Source organism: Lemur catta, chromosome 5 (genome assembly GCF_020740605.2).
Source record: "Lemur catta isolate mLemCat1 chromosome 5, mLemCat1.pri, whole genome shotgun sequence".
NCBI classification, from domain to species: domain Eukaryota; kingdom Metazoa; phylum Chordata; class Mammalia; order Primates; family Lemuridae; genus Lemur; species Lemur catta.
In genome coordinates this window covers 19,879,019-19,895,672 of record NC_059132.1, presented here as the reverse complement: position 1 = coordinate 19,895,672, position 16,654 = coordinate 19,879,019, and positions in this window count along the sequence as shown.

Below are 16,654 nucleotides of genomic sequence, written 5' to 3'. Positions count from 1 at the left end.
CTTCTGTGTGCATTTGGGGTGGGTGGGTGGGGGCTCTTACCTTTTTATCCTTTAATGGAGTATGATACAGAGCAAAAGCTTTTAATTTTAAGGAGGTCCATTTTAGTTTTTTATGAATCATGCTTTTGATGTCAAGTCTAAGAACTCTATGCCTAGCACTAGGTCCCAAAGATTTTCTCATATTTTTTTCTTAAAAGGTTTACAGTTTTGTGTTTGTACGTTTTTGATCTGTGATCCATTTTGAGTTAATTTTTGCATAAGATGTGAGATTTAGATGAAGACACATTTATTTATTTATTTGCCTTGAGATGTCAATTTGCTCCAGCACCATTTGTAAAATGTCTACCCTTTCTCTATTGAATTGCTTTTGCACCTTTGTCCAGAATTACTTGAGCCTATTTCTGTTCTCTATTCTGTTTCATTGTTTCACATGTCTATTCCTCCACCAATACCACTCTGTCTTGATTCATGTAGGCATATAGTACGATTTAATATGGATTTAATATTATTACTTTTTTTCAAGATTGTTTCGCCTATTCTAGATTTTAGAATATCTTGCTGCATTTTGATAGATATTGCATAAAACTTATAGATAGATTTGGGTAGAATTAGCATCATTACTATGTTGCCTACCAATATGAATGTGGTATTTTTATCTTTTTATTTAGTTTTTCTTTGATTTCTTTTTTTTTTTAATTTCAGAGTATTATAGGGGTACAAATGCTTTGGTTACATGAATTGCCTTTGCACTGATGGAGTCAGAGCTATAAGCACACCCATCCCACAGACAGAACACACTGACCCTGTTAGGTGTGAATCTACCCATCCCTTCCCCCCCACACCTGCCCAACACCCTATGAATGTTACTTCCCATATGTACACATTAGTGTTGATTGATTAGTACCAATTTAGTGGTGAGTACATGTGGTATTTGTTTCTCAATTCTTGAGATACTTCACTTAGAAGAATGGGCTCTAGCTCCATCCAGGATAATACAATAGGTAGTTCACCAATTTTTTTACAGCTGAGTAGTACTCCATGGTATACATATATCATATTTTATTAATCTGCTCATTTATTGATGGGCACTTGGGGTATTTCCACGTCATTACAATTGTGAATTGTGCTGCTATAAACATTCTAGTGCAGATGTCTTTTTTTCCTTTGGGTAGATACCCAATAGTGGGATTGCTGGATCAAATGGTAGGTCTATTTTTAGTTCTTTGAGGTATCTCTGTACTACTTTCCACAGGGGTTGCACTAGTTTGCAGTCCCACAAGCAGTGTATCAGTGTTCCTGTCTCTCTGCATCCACGCCAACATTTGTTGTTTGGGGACTTTTTGATAAAGGCCATTCTCATTGGAGTTAAGTGATATCTCATTGTGGTTTTGATTTGCATTTCCCTGCTGACTAGAGATGTTGAGCATTTTTTCATATGTTTGCTGGCCATTATTCTGTCTTCTTTTGAAAAATTTCTGTTCATGTCCTTTGCCCATGTTTTGATAGGGTTGTTTGATTTTTTCTTGCTGATTTTCCTGAGTTCTAAATAGATTCTAGTTATCAGCCCTTTATCAATGTGTAGCATACAATCATCTTGAGAACTAAATACGTGCACACTTACATACACACACATACACTCACACACTCACACAGTCATACACACCTGCACACAAGCATGCACACCTTTATAAAGTCCCTACCCTGGGATTCTATTCTGGTTTAACTGGTCTCTGGTGGGGTATGTATACCGGTATTTTTCATCAATGTTTTTAACCCCTCCACCCTGCCTTGCAATTTTTTGTGCAACTAAGTTTGAAATGCTCCTGTATATTAATGGCAGAAACTGAGTGGAATAAATACTGAAATGTTTTTTGGATCGAGATTCAAAAGAACTATCTAATTCCAAACTTTCTAAAGACAATTTGTCTTTCTATATTTTTCTCCTCATTTGAGAAATAAAATAATTCTATTAGAACTAGCTCTAAAGATCCTTAGCGTTCTCAGATAGCATGGCTGTAAATACTAAAGCCGTTTTACATTTCTCCTTTCTTAAACCATTTGAATCAACATTTGCAGATAGACTTAATATGACAGATTCCCCCCTGAAGGGGTATTAGATTAATGGACGGTTGGAGATAGTTTATATATCCCATCCCCAAAGTAAAGCTTTATCAGACATCCTGAAAGGGATCTGGGTACATTAGGGAAAATAACATTTCCATTCCAGATTCAATACTGATCCATCAAATCTGTTCATCTGCTGTCAGCAGAAGTTAATGCCAGATGCTTGAGAGGCAGGCCGGAACATTCCTGAATGCCACCAGTTAACTGTGCAAAACTTGACTGTGGGGAACAATTCTCCCTGGTTCCTCCAGATACTGTTCAGACATTATGAACTATTAGCTTTAATTACACTTTCAGTAGCGTAGCTATGAGAGCAGGGAACGGCTACCCCCAAATCCAAGTTGTAAAAACCTAGTCACACAGTTTATCAGCTTCAGTACAGATAAATGTTGCAGTGTATTCTAAATAATCCCAAGAAATTATTCTGGAGTCTGTGCCAATTTATTTCCTGCTTCTGGAACAGCAGTGCTTTAATGAATTTCAACTTTTATAAAATGTAGATTTTGATGGTTTGGTTAGAGAATAAATCCGAGTAACTCAGGTTCAGAGTGAATGCATATGAATGCATAAGATATGTATATGTTCTTGTGTAAAATATGTTTTTTAAAATGTTATTTGCATTTTAATAGTGGGGCAAAGCAGGGTTTTAGCTGTAATGATGGCAGCAGAAGCTATATGCGCTGCCAAGGGTGCTTGTTTCAGCTTCTCTAAGGTTGAAACTAGCTCAGAGCCTGAATAGGCAACTTCATGCGAGATGGAGTGCCAAGTGCTCCAAGGCCTAAATCAAATAAAGATCTAGTTAAGTGCCTAATGAACCTCTCAAACAGATGCGGACAGTTTCAATATGCTAACTAGTGTATAAGATTATTAGGTAGAGAGTGCACCATAAAATTGCATTAAGGCATAGCACAAGATATGGAAAAAGAACAAACGAAAAAGAAATGCTTTTACAAATGCTCTTGGACTAAACTTCAGTTCGACCATTCAGGATATGTATATTCTGAATGGCTTCTTTCCAAAAATATTTTCAAAGATAATTTAGACTGAAATGGGATAAAAATTTTCAGTTTTCCCAGAGCCTCTTAGATGTCTTTCTTTCTTTCTTTCTTGATTCAGAGAAAACAAAATTTTTAAACTTCTAAAAATGCTCATCAGTTAAATCTGATCTTGTAGAAAAAGAAACAGCTATCATCTTTTAAAGGTTTCCACCTAGTGGTAAAGTTATTATGAGCAAGAGGTAGAATCTGAATGATTAAAGCAGACACAAACACTAACATTAGGCAATACTTCAACTTGCGTGTTTCGTGACGTTGAGAACTATGCATTAAACACATTCAATGCTGCCAGGAGAGATCACTAAACAATGCCTCATCGTAAGGTTACTTTCCTTCTTTAGGTTTACAGAGATTGCTGCTAAATCACTGTTAGAGGTGTCTTAACTTTATGAAACTATAAGCAGTGGTTTGTATGCATTCTTTAGGCTTCAGAGAAAGATAACAGCACAAAAGAAAAAAACAAAAATATTAAAAATTAAAAGAAAAAGACGCAGCACATAAAGTAGCAGTTTTCTTTGAGATTAAAAATAAAAACTGGCTTATGCAGAGACATCAGATTGTTTATAGTGAAGAGGTATAAACTCTTGTCATTAACTGACTGTGTGAATTTGAGCAAGACCACCTTTCCAGATCTCCACTTTGTGCTCCATAAAATAAGGGGATTTAAATTAAATCTGGGGCTACACAACAGTTGCCACGGGCCAATTTGGTTTTTGAGTGTATTCTGTTTAATCTGTACTCAAAGGACGAGGAGAAGGAGTAGGAGGATTGGAAGGAAGAAGAGCATTTTCAAGCTTCGAGGTAGAACAGTCCAAGGTAGAACACTCTATACCAGGTGACTGTACGAATAGTCACTCTACACAAGCTGTTCAAGGTAGAACAGTCACTTTGCGCCAGGCCCCAGTCACCATGAGTCCCTTTCCACACTAGCTGTTTACTATTTATATCTGAGCTTTGAGGACATTTGGGCTTGTGTCTCCTGTTCTGAATGATTTCCAAGGTGACATGCAGATTTAACCAATTTCAGAGTCATCTAAGTGTCTTGCAAAATCAACATTTGTGGCCAATAGTTATTAAGTTCCAGACAAAGCACTTTGTCTAATTCCATCCTCACAACCATCTAGGGGGTAGACATCTATCATTTCTCTTTCGTCACTGAATGAAGAAACCAGGTTCATAAAAGTTAAATAATTTGCTTGAAGTCATATAGCCAGCAAGTGGCAGCGCAAGGATTCTGATCTATTGGAATCCAGGCCTCAAATCCTTAACCCTCCCAAAAGATATTTTTACATTCCAAACTAGGGAGATGTCATCTATATTCTATAGTTGACTGGTCACTCTCTACCTACCTTCTCCAAATATCTCAATTTTGGTGATACATGCATGGAAACAAAGAGGAGGTCATCTTTTCAATTTGCAATATTTGTCGCATCTCAGTGCCTGTGTGATTTATATCACTGAATCATATTTAGATGAGGATAAGCACAAAGAAAAAGGCAGAGAACTGACATAAGTTTTTCCCACATGATTCTGTCACAACTTCAATATTAACTTTGTGCAACAAAATGTTCCAAAGGATTTAGAATAGAATTTGAAATTTCTCTAAAACAAATGTAGCATTTGGGTGGCATATGATTATGAAACCAGTCCTGTGACTATAAGGATGATACTCCAGTTTACTATTGGAATCAAAGAGTTCCATTAATCATATGAGGAAATAAAAGCAATGTGGTCTTTAAATGTTTGTATTAAAGACTAACTCCTCTTCTGAATATACATATTAACAACATTTTGGGGATACTGTGAGGGAGGAAGGGGAGAGAACAGTTAATTTGGATACATTCTGTGTACAGTCCCATGTAAGAATCACAAATCTAATGATTAAAATGAGTTACCACAGAAACTTACATGTAACATAGCACATTCCAACAAGATATGTTGTACATTAATTATGCTCAATGTGATTCAGATTAGTCAACTTTAAAGGAAAGGGCAACATAGCGATTAAAAATTTCACATTGTTTTTCCAATAACTTTTTTATTATGTTGTTTTTGTGAGCAAATTGCTAAAATCTGCCTTGAAATGCCAATGGAATTCTAAGCACATTGAGGCACCAGAACTCATTGTGCATTTGAAATTCCTCTATACTTTGTTCTAAATAAACTGACCATTAGGGTTATGAGTCATCAAGCTAGGACTTTCTGACCTATTGGAAATTCAGATCTTTGCTTACTTTGTACCGCAGCATCCTGTGCTGGTCCCCCGAGGACATAGCACAAACTGTAGGAAGCAATTATGAGCTTGGGAAGAGATGAAGCCAGAGAGAGCAAGATGAGCTTCTTAAAACTTTTCCTTTTCTGCTTTTTAACATTAGTGTTTCCCTCTACAATGAGTTAACAGAATGAGATAGAGAAAAATTCTCCCTTAGTTTGGAAAGTTGAACCTTTTTCTTTCCTTGCTTAGGTGATAGCATTGACACTTCACACAGAGGGCTAATTTACATTTAATGCCTTGGAAATTAATTACAGAGAATAAAGATAATTGTAAAAGCACCCCCTTATGCACTTCCAAAAATAAACAAACAAACCACATCATGATTACTAAGCAGCCATCTAATGCTTCATTTTATGCACAGTGGGAAGGGCACCAGTGGTCTGGAAAGGGATGGAGGGAAAGAAGAGAGGACACTAATTTGAAATATGTAACAGCAGAGGCAGTTTTATGTGGTAATGACCTGCAGCTTCCCCAGCAGGAGCGGAAGTCCTCAAAGCTTTATGCATGGAGTCCAAGGACGTGCTTACTGGAATTCGGGTCTAGCCAGTCAGCCAAATGACTTAAAAAATAATTTAACCAAGTTCGAGATTTTTACTATGCCAGTGAGTGGGTATGCCAGGAATAGGAATCTTGCTTTTGCTGTTATGATGAAATGGGTATGTCTCATTCAAATTCCCCTGATTAAATTAATTCCCTTCCTTTCATATAGAATACTAAGACTCATTTACCTTGGGAGAAGGAGTCATAATATGACCAAGTTTACGATATTGTTGTAGGAAAAAATTAGTAAAGAGATATATCCCTTTTAAATGTTGCCATTTACTTCCAGGGGGCAACTAAAACCCCAAATGATCACCTTGTCAGACATCCCAAATGTTCTCTATCAAAACACTTATTGGAATTACGATGCGTAGAGGGCAACCAGGAGTAGTATAATTTCTGTTCAAATATCAGCTTATCAATGAGGTTTTCATTCCGTGATTTTTATTTAAAATAAAAAAAAACTTCTTTCTCCTCCATTGCACAACTATTAATTCCAGTTGACATTTATTATCCTTCTTTTCTTATATCAGCTGCCATTTATTTACTTACTTATTTGTTTATTTATGGTCCACCCCACTTGAATGCCATTTTCATGATGGCAAGGAATTTTTGTGGGATGTATCTGCAGCTCCTGGATCACTGCCTGGCATATAATAGGCATTCAAATATTAGTTGAAAGAATAGCAGACTTCAACTAGATGCACTTTATTTTACAATATTATTATACAGAATACAATCATACACTAATTCTATTAATCTATAGACAGGGCATCTTGGCAGTTAAGAGAAACTTGGGTTACTTCATCTTTAAAAAAAATGAAGAAATTCCCAAAACAGTGGTATAAAACATTTAAAATACACTGAAGTGTTATGCTAACCAAAATTAATTTTTCAAATTGAAATGAACAGTGCAAAGGAATTAAGTTATCATAAGGTATTCTCCAAATTCCTAAAACACTGCTTGATGGTTTACTACAGATGAAAATGAAGCTTGAATTTAAAGTTCTCAGACTGTCTTCCTACAATCATGATAGTACGCATAACCTCATTTGCCAATAACATCGACAGCGTAAACTTAGGTTTTGTCATTCATAGAAAGCACAGACCAAATTTCCCTTTGTCACTGATTCTCCCCATTACCTATCTCAAAACAAGTGTTAGAACTTAACTACAGCCCACCTGACAAATCTTCATGTCACATCATCAGCGTTCAGAAGACACATGACAAATTACTAGTGTAAGTTCTAGACATCCAAACGCTAAGCTACAGAACTGGAGAAACTGGTTGTGTTATGCTGGGCATTTGGTTTCAAAATGGTTGTGTCCAACAGCTATGTCAAAGTCTCATGCCCAGTCCAATAAGGTACACATTGGGTAAAGTGTGTAAATTGACTAAAAATTTAATTTTGGAACTTATTTTTTTTCAATGTGTCTTAGTTTCCTGTGGCTGCTGTAACAAAGTATCACAAATTTGGTGACTGAAACAACAGAAGTTTATTGTCTCATAGTTCTGGAGGTCAGAAACTCTAAGTTAGTATCACCAAACCGAAATCAAGATATTGGCAGGGCCCGTATTCCCTTTAGAGGCTCTAGAAGAGAATCTCTTTTTAACTCTTCCCGTCTTCAGTAGCTGCCAGCATTCCTTGGCTTGTGGCCACACTACTTCAATGTCTGACTCCCTGGGCATGCTGCCTTCTCTTCCATCTCAAATTTCACTTTTCCTCTCTCTTATAAGGGCACTTATGATTGCATTTGGGGCCTACTTGTATAATACAGGTCTCCCTCTCTCCTTAAATGAATTACATCTGCCAAGTCCCTTTTTGCTATAAAAGGTAACATTCACAGATACTATGGATTGGAATGTGAGCATCTCCTGGGAGAAGGCATTATCCAACCTACCACAGCCTACCATCTGTCCCGCAGAGAGTCACACCTGCCCCATGTGCAAAATATATTCAGCTCACCCTCAGAAGCCCAAAACTCTCAACTCATTACAGCATTAACTCAAGTCTAAAATTTCATCTCAATATTATGAGCTCAAAAGTCCCAAATCTCATCCTCTGAATAACCTAACTCAGGTCTGAGTCAGAGTCTGGGTATGATTCATCCTTTGGCAAAATTTCTCTCCATTTCTGGGTCTGTGAAACTAGGACACAAATGATCTGCTTCCAAAATAAAACGGTAGGGAAGACATATCATAATAATTATATACATGGACAATCCAAAATGAGGAAAAGAAAAGAAAAAAGGAATAACTGGCCCACAACTTCAAAACCCAACCAGGCTGTCTCCAGTAGATTTCAAGGCCTATGAATAAAAGGCTCTGCCTTTGAGACCCAACACTCCAGCCTCTGCATCCACAGCTCCAGCTTCTAGCCCTGCACCATGGCTCTGGTCTCTGGACTCAGGGCCTTTCACTTGGAGTTACACTTCCTTCATTTCATCCTGTCTCCGTCCCTTTCAGGCCAAGCTGGCAGTATTTATGTTGTTATAACCTTTCTAGAATCCTTTTGGGTCTTGAGGATTCATGCCACTGGACAAGGGGATCTTCCACACACATTTTCTGAATAATCTCATCTTTATTCCTGGCTTCTGCTGAGATGGTTGAGCAGACCCACAAGTCACATGCTTACTTTCTACAAAGAGCCCTCTATGTGAGGGGATACTCTGACCTTTTGATCATTTTGAGTCACTACTCAATGGTTTTCCAGTTATCCCATTGGGTTTATATTCAGACCTCACTTTTCTAACAGTAAATATCACAATTTTAGCCTTTTTTTGCAGTCTAGATAGGTTGAGAATTTTCCAAATCATCAAATCCTTGTTCATTTTGGGTTAACAGTTCTTCCCTCATTTTTTATCTTTCCCTTCACATTTTACTACAAGCAAGAGGAAACCAGGCCACACCTTGATTGCTAATCTTGGAAATCTCAGCTCAATACCCAAGTTCATCGCTTACAAGTTTTGCTTTCCGTTTCTTTCTGAGCTCTTACCAGAAACGCCTTGAACGTCTATATTTTTACCAACAGTCTGTTCAAGCCAATCTAGGCTTTTTCCTGTTATGCACCTTAAAATTATTCCAGTTTCTTCCCACTACCCATCCCAAAAAACACTTCCACATTTTCAGAAATTTGGTATAGCATTCCACACTCAGTATGAAAATCTATTTAATTTTCCTGTGGCTGCTGTAACAAATTAGCACCAACTCAGAGGCTTAAAACAACAGAAGCATATTCTTTCACAGTTCTGGAGCCCAGAAGTCTGAAATCAGAATCACTGGGTTGAAACCCTGGTGTCAGTATGATCACACTCCCCCTGGAGGTTCTACGCCTCTTCCAGCTTCAGGGGGCCAGCATCTTCATCCCTGCTACGTCTTCACACTGCCTATAGCCTTTGTGTGTGTAATCTCTCTCTGTTCCTACCCTCTCTTATAAAGATACATGTGATCTCATTTAAGGCCTTGGATAATCTAGAGAACCTTTTTCTAACATTCTTAACTTAATCACATCTGCAAAGACCCTGTTTCCATGTAATGTAACATTTCCAGTTTCCAGTGATTAGGTCCTGCTATGTTATCAGAAATAAAAAATCATAGTGTCTGACTTTGCACTCAGAATAACTCAATAGCCTTTGTTGTTTCTGTTGTTGCTGTTTGTCTTTTTCTTCTGAGGGAAGAACACAATATGCTCCCACTCACTCCTCCAAATTTACCACTGCCCCGGCCTTCTCTGTCTTCTTAAATGGCATTATCAAGTGCCTAAGCCTAACACTTAGGCATGATCATAAATTTTCCCTCTTTTACCTACTACACTTAATGCATCAGCAAATAACTACCTCTTCTCTTTGCTAGTTCTACTGTTTTTCTCCAACCATGGTCATTTCTCTCCTGGACATTAACAGTAACTCCTAACTATCCCCAACTTCCACTCTGGCCAGAGTGGCCACTCACCCAACCATTCACTCTCCCCCAGCAGCCACAGTAGGATGTTTTAAGATCCCATCAGTTAATGTCACTCCCTTGCTTAACACTACACACTGGCTTCCCGCCACACTTGGAATAAAACCTAACGTGCTACCTATACTTAAAATGTTCCATATAATCTGTAACCCAATAGATTCATTTGCCACTTCATTGTGGGATTCTTTCTTAACAGACAATAAGCTATTCATAAAGGAAAGAAAAATGTTTGTAAAATAGAAATGTGTTGTACTTTTAATAACATCACTTCATTCTGTATTTTACTTTACCTTAAAAATAATATCTTCAAATCTCTTTTATAGGATATTTAGAAATATGTGGTTTCAAATGCACTTAGATGAACCTTGGGTTTATTGCTTAGTCTGTGACAGATGTTTTACTAGCATTAGTTTGTGACCTACTGCTGGCTTATCAATTATCACCTGATAAAAGTATCACTTACAGTTCTCATGGTTGGGTCAAAAATCAACAGTGATATATACAATACCTGCAATGTGTCCAGGCGTATACAGGTAGCAACTTGGGAGAAAACATATACACATATATTTCTCCTAGACTTGTTAAGGCATCTTTTTTTTTCCCTCTTGTCATTCAGTGCCTCCAAATTAAAGGCAAATTGAAAATTATAAATATCTCAAAGTAAAAGTAACAATTTACAAAAGAACACACAAAACCTCAGAAAGTTATAAACATCTTTGGTGGTAGCTAAAAATACAAAATTTAAAAATTATAATTTTTGAATATCATATTAATAATTATAAGTTTAATATCTATTATTGCACAAGTATAAAAAGTACAGTATTTTTTAATACAATGTACTTGTATAACATCAGCACAGCTATGTTGCAGAGTTATTTGTCAAGAATCATCAATACTATCAAAATGATCATACCTTTGAATATAGCTCTTCCTTTTAAACTAATAAAAATCAAATATGTGCAAGAAAATTTATGCATAAGGACATTTGTTATTTCATTATTTACAAGAGGAAAATTTTTAAAAATATGACCCTAGAGGATTGAATGAATAAATTATGTTACGTCCACAGGCTGAAATACTACATGGCTATTTGAAATCATGATTTAGAAAAACATTTTATGACATTAGCAAATCTTAATGGTGAGTAGTTACAGCAATTTAAACAATTGTTATGTGCCTTCTGTTGCCAGTTTTGTGAGACACACACATATAAAAGCACATTTCTGGAAGTATATTGACATACACAAAGAATTATTAATAATAATGAAGGCATTAATGATGACTTTCATTTTCTCCTTAATATTTATTTCTCTTTTCAAAATTTTGTAAATTACATGCACTATTTTTGTAATATACTTGCTAATGAAAATACTAAGAAAAATCTATGCATTATTTTAAAAATAGCTAATGGAAAGATTAAAAGAGACCCTGATAATATCAGAATCCCAGAAACTTTCACGTAAAAAAACTAAATATTCTTTTTCTTTTTTCTGCTATAGGAGGGGAGAAAAATTAGATAACTAGACGGTAAGGTAAAGAAATCATATAAGAGAGTTGATGATCTCTTACCTACTATCTCAGCCAATGACACAGAATTGATATTTTTCAAATTCCATAAAATTACATACAGGTGTATACACAGTAAGCTACACAGTCAAGTACTATCTATGTTAACAAACTGCACCAAAAAACAAATAAAATATTCAAATTAAATCAAAATATTGCAGACTGAACATTTCATTGAGGGGTGCTTTGAGATATATAAGTGGGGAAGGGGAATGTTAATGACAAAGATAAATAACTCCTTAATTTGTAGAGTGCTAATTGTGTCATACTTAGTATTCATTGCATTGGGTGCAGTTAGGAAAAACCATCCAAATTTATGTTTTGGGGGAAATGTTTACATTGTATTAATATTTTTGAGTGCCTATTTTGCAACATAAAAATCTTATATTAGCTTTAAAAATTTAACATATAATAAAAGACTCATCAAAAATAAACTAATTTTTAAAAATGATAATCCATTCTCATGAAAGGACTTATAAATAATTCAAAAAATTACCTGTTCTCATTTTCTTTCTATATACTTCCTCAACCATATACTATTCCTTCTTTACTGTCTCCCTCCCTCAGAGCCAGAAGTATAATTGCCACCAGCTACATAGGGCCATCAATTAATAAAACCTAAGTCAGCTGCCTTCTACCTCTCCACGCTTCTTAAAGGATATTTTCTGTGAAAAGAGTTCACATCAGGCCGGGCAAGGTGGCTCACGCCTGTAATCCTAGCACTCTGGGAGGCCGAGGCGGGAGGATGGCTCCAGGTCAGGAGTTCAAGACCAGCCTGAGCAAGAGTGAGACCCCGTCTCTATTAAAAATAGAAAGAAATTATATGGACACCTAAAAATATATATAGAAAAAATTAGCTAGTCATGGTGGTGCATGCCTGTAGTCCCAGCTACTCAGGAGGCTGAGGCAGAAGGATTGTTTGAGCCCAGGAGTTTGAGGTTGCTGTGAGCAAGGCTGACGCCATGGCACTCTAGCCCGGGGAACAGAGTGAGACTCTGTCTCAAAAAAAAAAAAAAAAAAAAAGAGTTCGCATCATATCCAAGAGAATTGGGAAGTTATTCACTGACTCAAAATTTGCTTAAATAAATATTTTATGTACACAATATATATAGGTATTAACTTTCCTGGTTTGCACATTAGTTTAACAGATAGCATTCGTTTCCTCATAATAGCAACCAAAAATCCAAAATCACAATCTAGATAATAATAAATCCATATACATAGTCACATGTATATTTTCAGCTTGCTTTAACATCAGTAAGAATCTCTACATTAACATTCTAGTTAGATCTATCATAAATGATAGCAAAGGTGTTGTGCTCCGTGGCTGTGGCTCACGCCTGTAATCCTAGCACTCTGGGAGGCCGAGGGGGGAGGATCGCTTGAGGTCAGGAGTCAGAGACCAGCCTAAGCAAGATTGAGAGAGACCCTGTTTCTACAAAAAATAGAAAAAAAATTAGCTGGTCATGGTGGTGCGTGCCTGTAGTCTCAGCTGCTCGGGAGGCTGAGGCAGGTGGATCACTTGAGCCCAGGAGTTTGAGGTTGCTGTGAGCTAGGCTGATGCCATGGCACTCCAGCCTAGGCAAAAGAGGGAGATTCTGTCTCAAAAAACAAACAAACAAAAAACAAAACAGAAAAACAATAGCAAAGGACTCTGGAATCTAGGTTAAATGATGCATTTGAATGGCTTCATCAGCTTTGCTCACATTCTACTCTTCTATGGATTTCTCTGCTTTCAGAGGCTAATTGACCAATCAATTCCAGAATTGTCCTGTAGGTCTTCTACATTCCTATCCCCTTTTACAGCCCTTATACTTCCGTTATAATAAATGGTATTTACAAGTTAGTCCCCTTCACTCCATGGAGATTATTGCTCCATTAAAACAGGGAAAACATTCTTCATCTTTGTTTGCTTGAAATCAAGGGAAGTGGCTGGCATATAACAGACAGTAGGGCTTCACAAATAATATTGAAAGAATAAATCACAATTATAGTGATATTTTGAAAATGTCATAGAAAATCAAAACTGTAAATTTTAATGATAGTGCCCCAAACAACTCTGGCCATTTACTTTTGAAAGTAATTCAGGTTTAAAATAAGTTCTTCATTAAGCTTATATCAGAAAGAAAAAAAAAATAAGATTTAGACAAATACAATTATGAAGAATGTTAAGAAGATGTAAAATGCTTATCTTAGAAATTATAGAAAAATTTAAAATATTTACTGAAAGCAGTGGAAATTAAATAAATTGATTGAGCAAATTCTGCCTCAGTTTACAAAGACATTAAATTGGAAAAAAAAACCCCACAACTTTTATGTGTTAAAAATATATTGACTGCAGAAGGAATAATAGCATCTTGAACTACAAACTCATTGTTAAACAACATAAATACAGGCATCATTGCTGTCCCAGCTTGAGAACAGAAATGCATCAGAACAAAATCCTGAACTTAATTGTAAAAGAAAAATAAATAAACAAAGCAATGAATGTAATTATTTTACCTACCTTTGTCTTGTAAATACATTTGGGAGAGTGAGAAAATGTCTGCTTGTACTTACACTTAGACAATTCCAACTTTCCCCATTCACTAGGTAATATGGTGTTTTGGCTTATTTGTGAGTATGTAGCTTCTTTTCCTGGAATCCAACCCAAACAAACAGATCCTTATGCAATATGTTCAAGCTCTTTAGTATAAATAGAAGATTAAAAAAAATCTATATTACCGATGTTGGTATTTGTGTAGCTAGTTTTCTATTCTACTCTTGAATTCCCTTTTATTGGGACATGATTTAGGGGACTGCATGTGGGCACCTAAATATCTACTTCAATGTGAATCTTTCTCTCAAATATTAACTACAAAATCTAAACCTCAATTAATGTCTATTATCAAATTAAAAGATATTGTTAGTTTTCACACTTCAGTTCTCAGCTTAATGCTTTAACTACTCTTATTAGGGGCTCTTAGCACATCAAAAAAGGATCAGCAAAACAAATGATTAGCTCTCTGGCATAAACACATATAAATCTAGGCAACATGTATTATAATTTGCTGCTATACATTCTCTGCACACAGTGCCCAAAGGAATGTATAGATATCTATTATTTTCTATTGCATAAAAACTGTAAAAATCATCACTTTATGATTCAAGTTAAATTGCCAAATTCCATATTTTGGTTCCCAAATCCTCTTTTCCACAAACTTTTATCTCTCTACCAAAAGGAAATATATGTCCTCTTAAAATAAAAATACATCATACAAAAGCTTACTGTTTGGATTTTCTTTTGACCTCCAAGAAAACAGAAAGGGAAAGATTTTATGTCTATTGCTTACAAATGCCTATAATGTCACTGAATGATAACAATTAACTGTTTTATTTTTCCTAAATTGGTTTATGCCATGTTAACCAACAAAAATTCAATCTTCCTACACAGTAGAGAAGGCTCCTTTATCTTAAAAGTTTTAGGGTTTTTGTTTTGCTTTGTTTTTATTTTTTTTTTAGCCAGTAAATTATACATAAGATTGTACAATGAATTTACTTTCCAATTAATTTGTCTATTCTAATCGGTCTGTTAGGAAAACTAACTCATTTAACGCTACAGGCAGTTGCTTAGAAAGTCTTTAGGGAATTGATCACTTCATTGCAGTTAAAAGTATATTATTTGGAGGCATAAATGGGTAAATGGATATAAGATCTCCTTTTATGTTTGGACCTTGGTACTAAGTTGCAGTAGGCCACACTCCCACTGTTAGCCTTAATAGGATTAGTTGGGGTATTATCAAAAGAACAATTAACACCTGCTGATATGATCACAGATGGTATCAAAGAGTAAGAGGAACTCAATTTTACAGGGACACTCATCTCAGGCTTTTATATTGGGAGTGCCAGCACAAAAATGGCTACAAAATTCAATGACATTATTCTGTGTAACTATTAATGGCACATCATCAAAACTGGTATAAAATTAAATGTCTTTTCTACCTTGCTTAATTCTAAGGAAGGGGGTTCTATTTGATTGTCTGCTAATGCTAGCTCTCTGACTCTGGATATGTTATTTAATTTCTCTGAGCATAGGTTTCCTTAATTGCAAAATTGAGACCAATAATAGCACCCAGATCCCAGGATGGTTATAAGGATTAAATGTGATAATCCTGGTTCAAGGCATTACCTTGTTCCTAACATATAAATCTGAGTCCTTATTGTACTGAGTTTTACAATGTTATCATTAATGATTTTGTAGACTCTACAGGAAAGCTTCAATAAATAAGAACTTAGAAACACTTTGCTTTTGATAGGTACCATTAGCCCAATTTCCAAAGAAGGTATATAATTTTAATTACAAAGTGATTGTAAATTCTATTATATATGCCTTTCAACTTTGTAGGAATTTTTTCTTCTATTAATGGAATGTACTTGATTTACAGATTAGGTTTAGAATAATTTACTAGTAAATCGTTGTTTTAATATATTGCTATTTCATTTTGCTAATAGTTTCTTTGCCTCAATTTTAAGTGAAATTATTATGGTATCTTTATTTATTGTAGTATCCATGTCTATGTTGTGTTTAGGGTTCTGCTAGCCTTATGGCATGAATTAAGGATATTTAAGTCTTCCCTAGGTCTTGAGACATTCAGATAACATAGGAGTTATCTATGCATTGACTTTTGTAGAAGTTTACACTGGTGTTTGTGAGCAAAGGGCAGGGAATGAAAGGGTTAAAATGATTTGACTTCTTTCTCTACTTTTCTTTGATTACTTGTATGTTTAATTATACGTTGGTTTGGAAATTTATATTTTTCTAGAAAAAATCAGAGGTATAGAATTCTAAGAAAGCCAAGAAGGCCAGCAAAACAAAGGAGGGATAGAATCTAGTTCTTTGAAGGATAATTCAACCAATTTTGATGATAGAAAATAACCTTTTGGAAATTGATTTCTCTTTAAGTTTCACAAAGGAATTTCAAATTTGTTCACTAATATTATATAGTTTGGTCCTTTCAAATTTCAAATTTCATGAAAAATTGTTTTAAAGACAAGAGATAGTAACTAGATAAATTAGATGACTTATCTAAAATCAAATGATCAGAACTACCTCACATCCACTAGTATTCAGATTTCAAAAAAATCATAAAACAA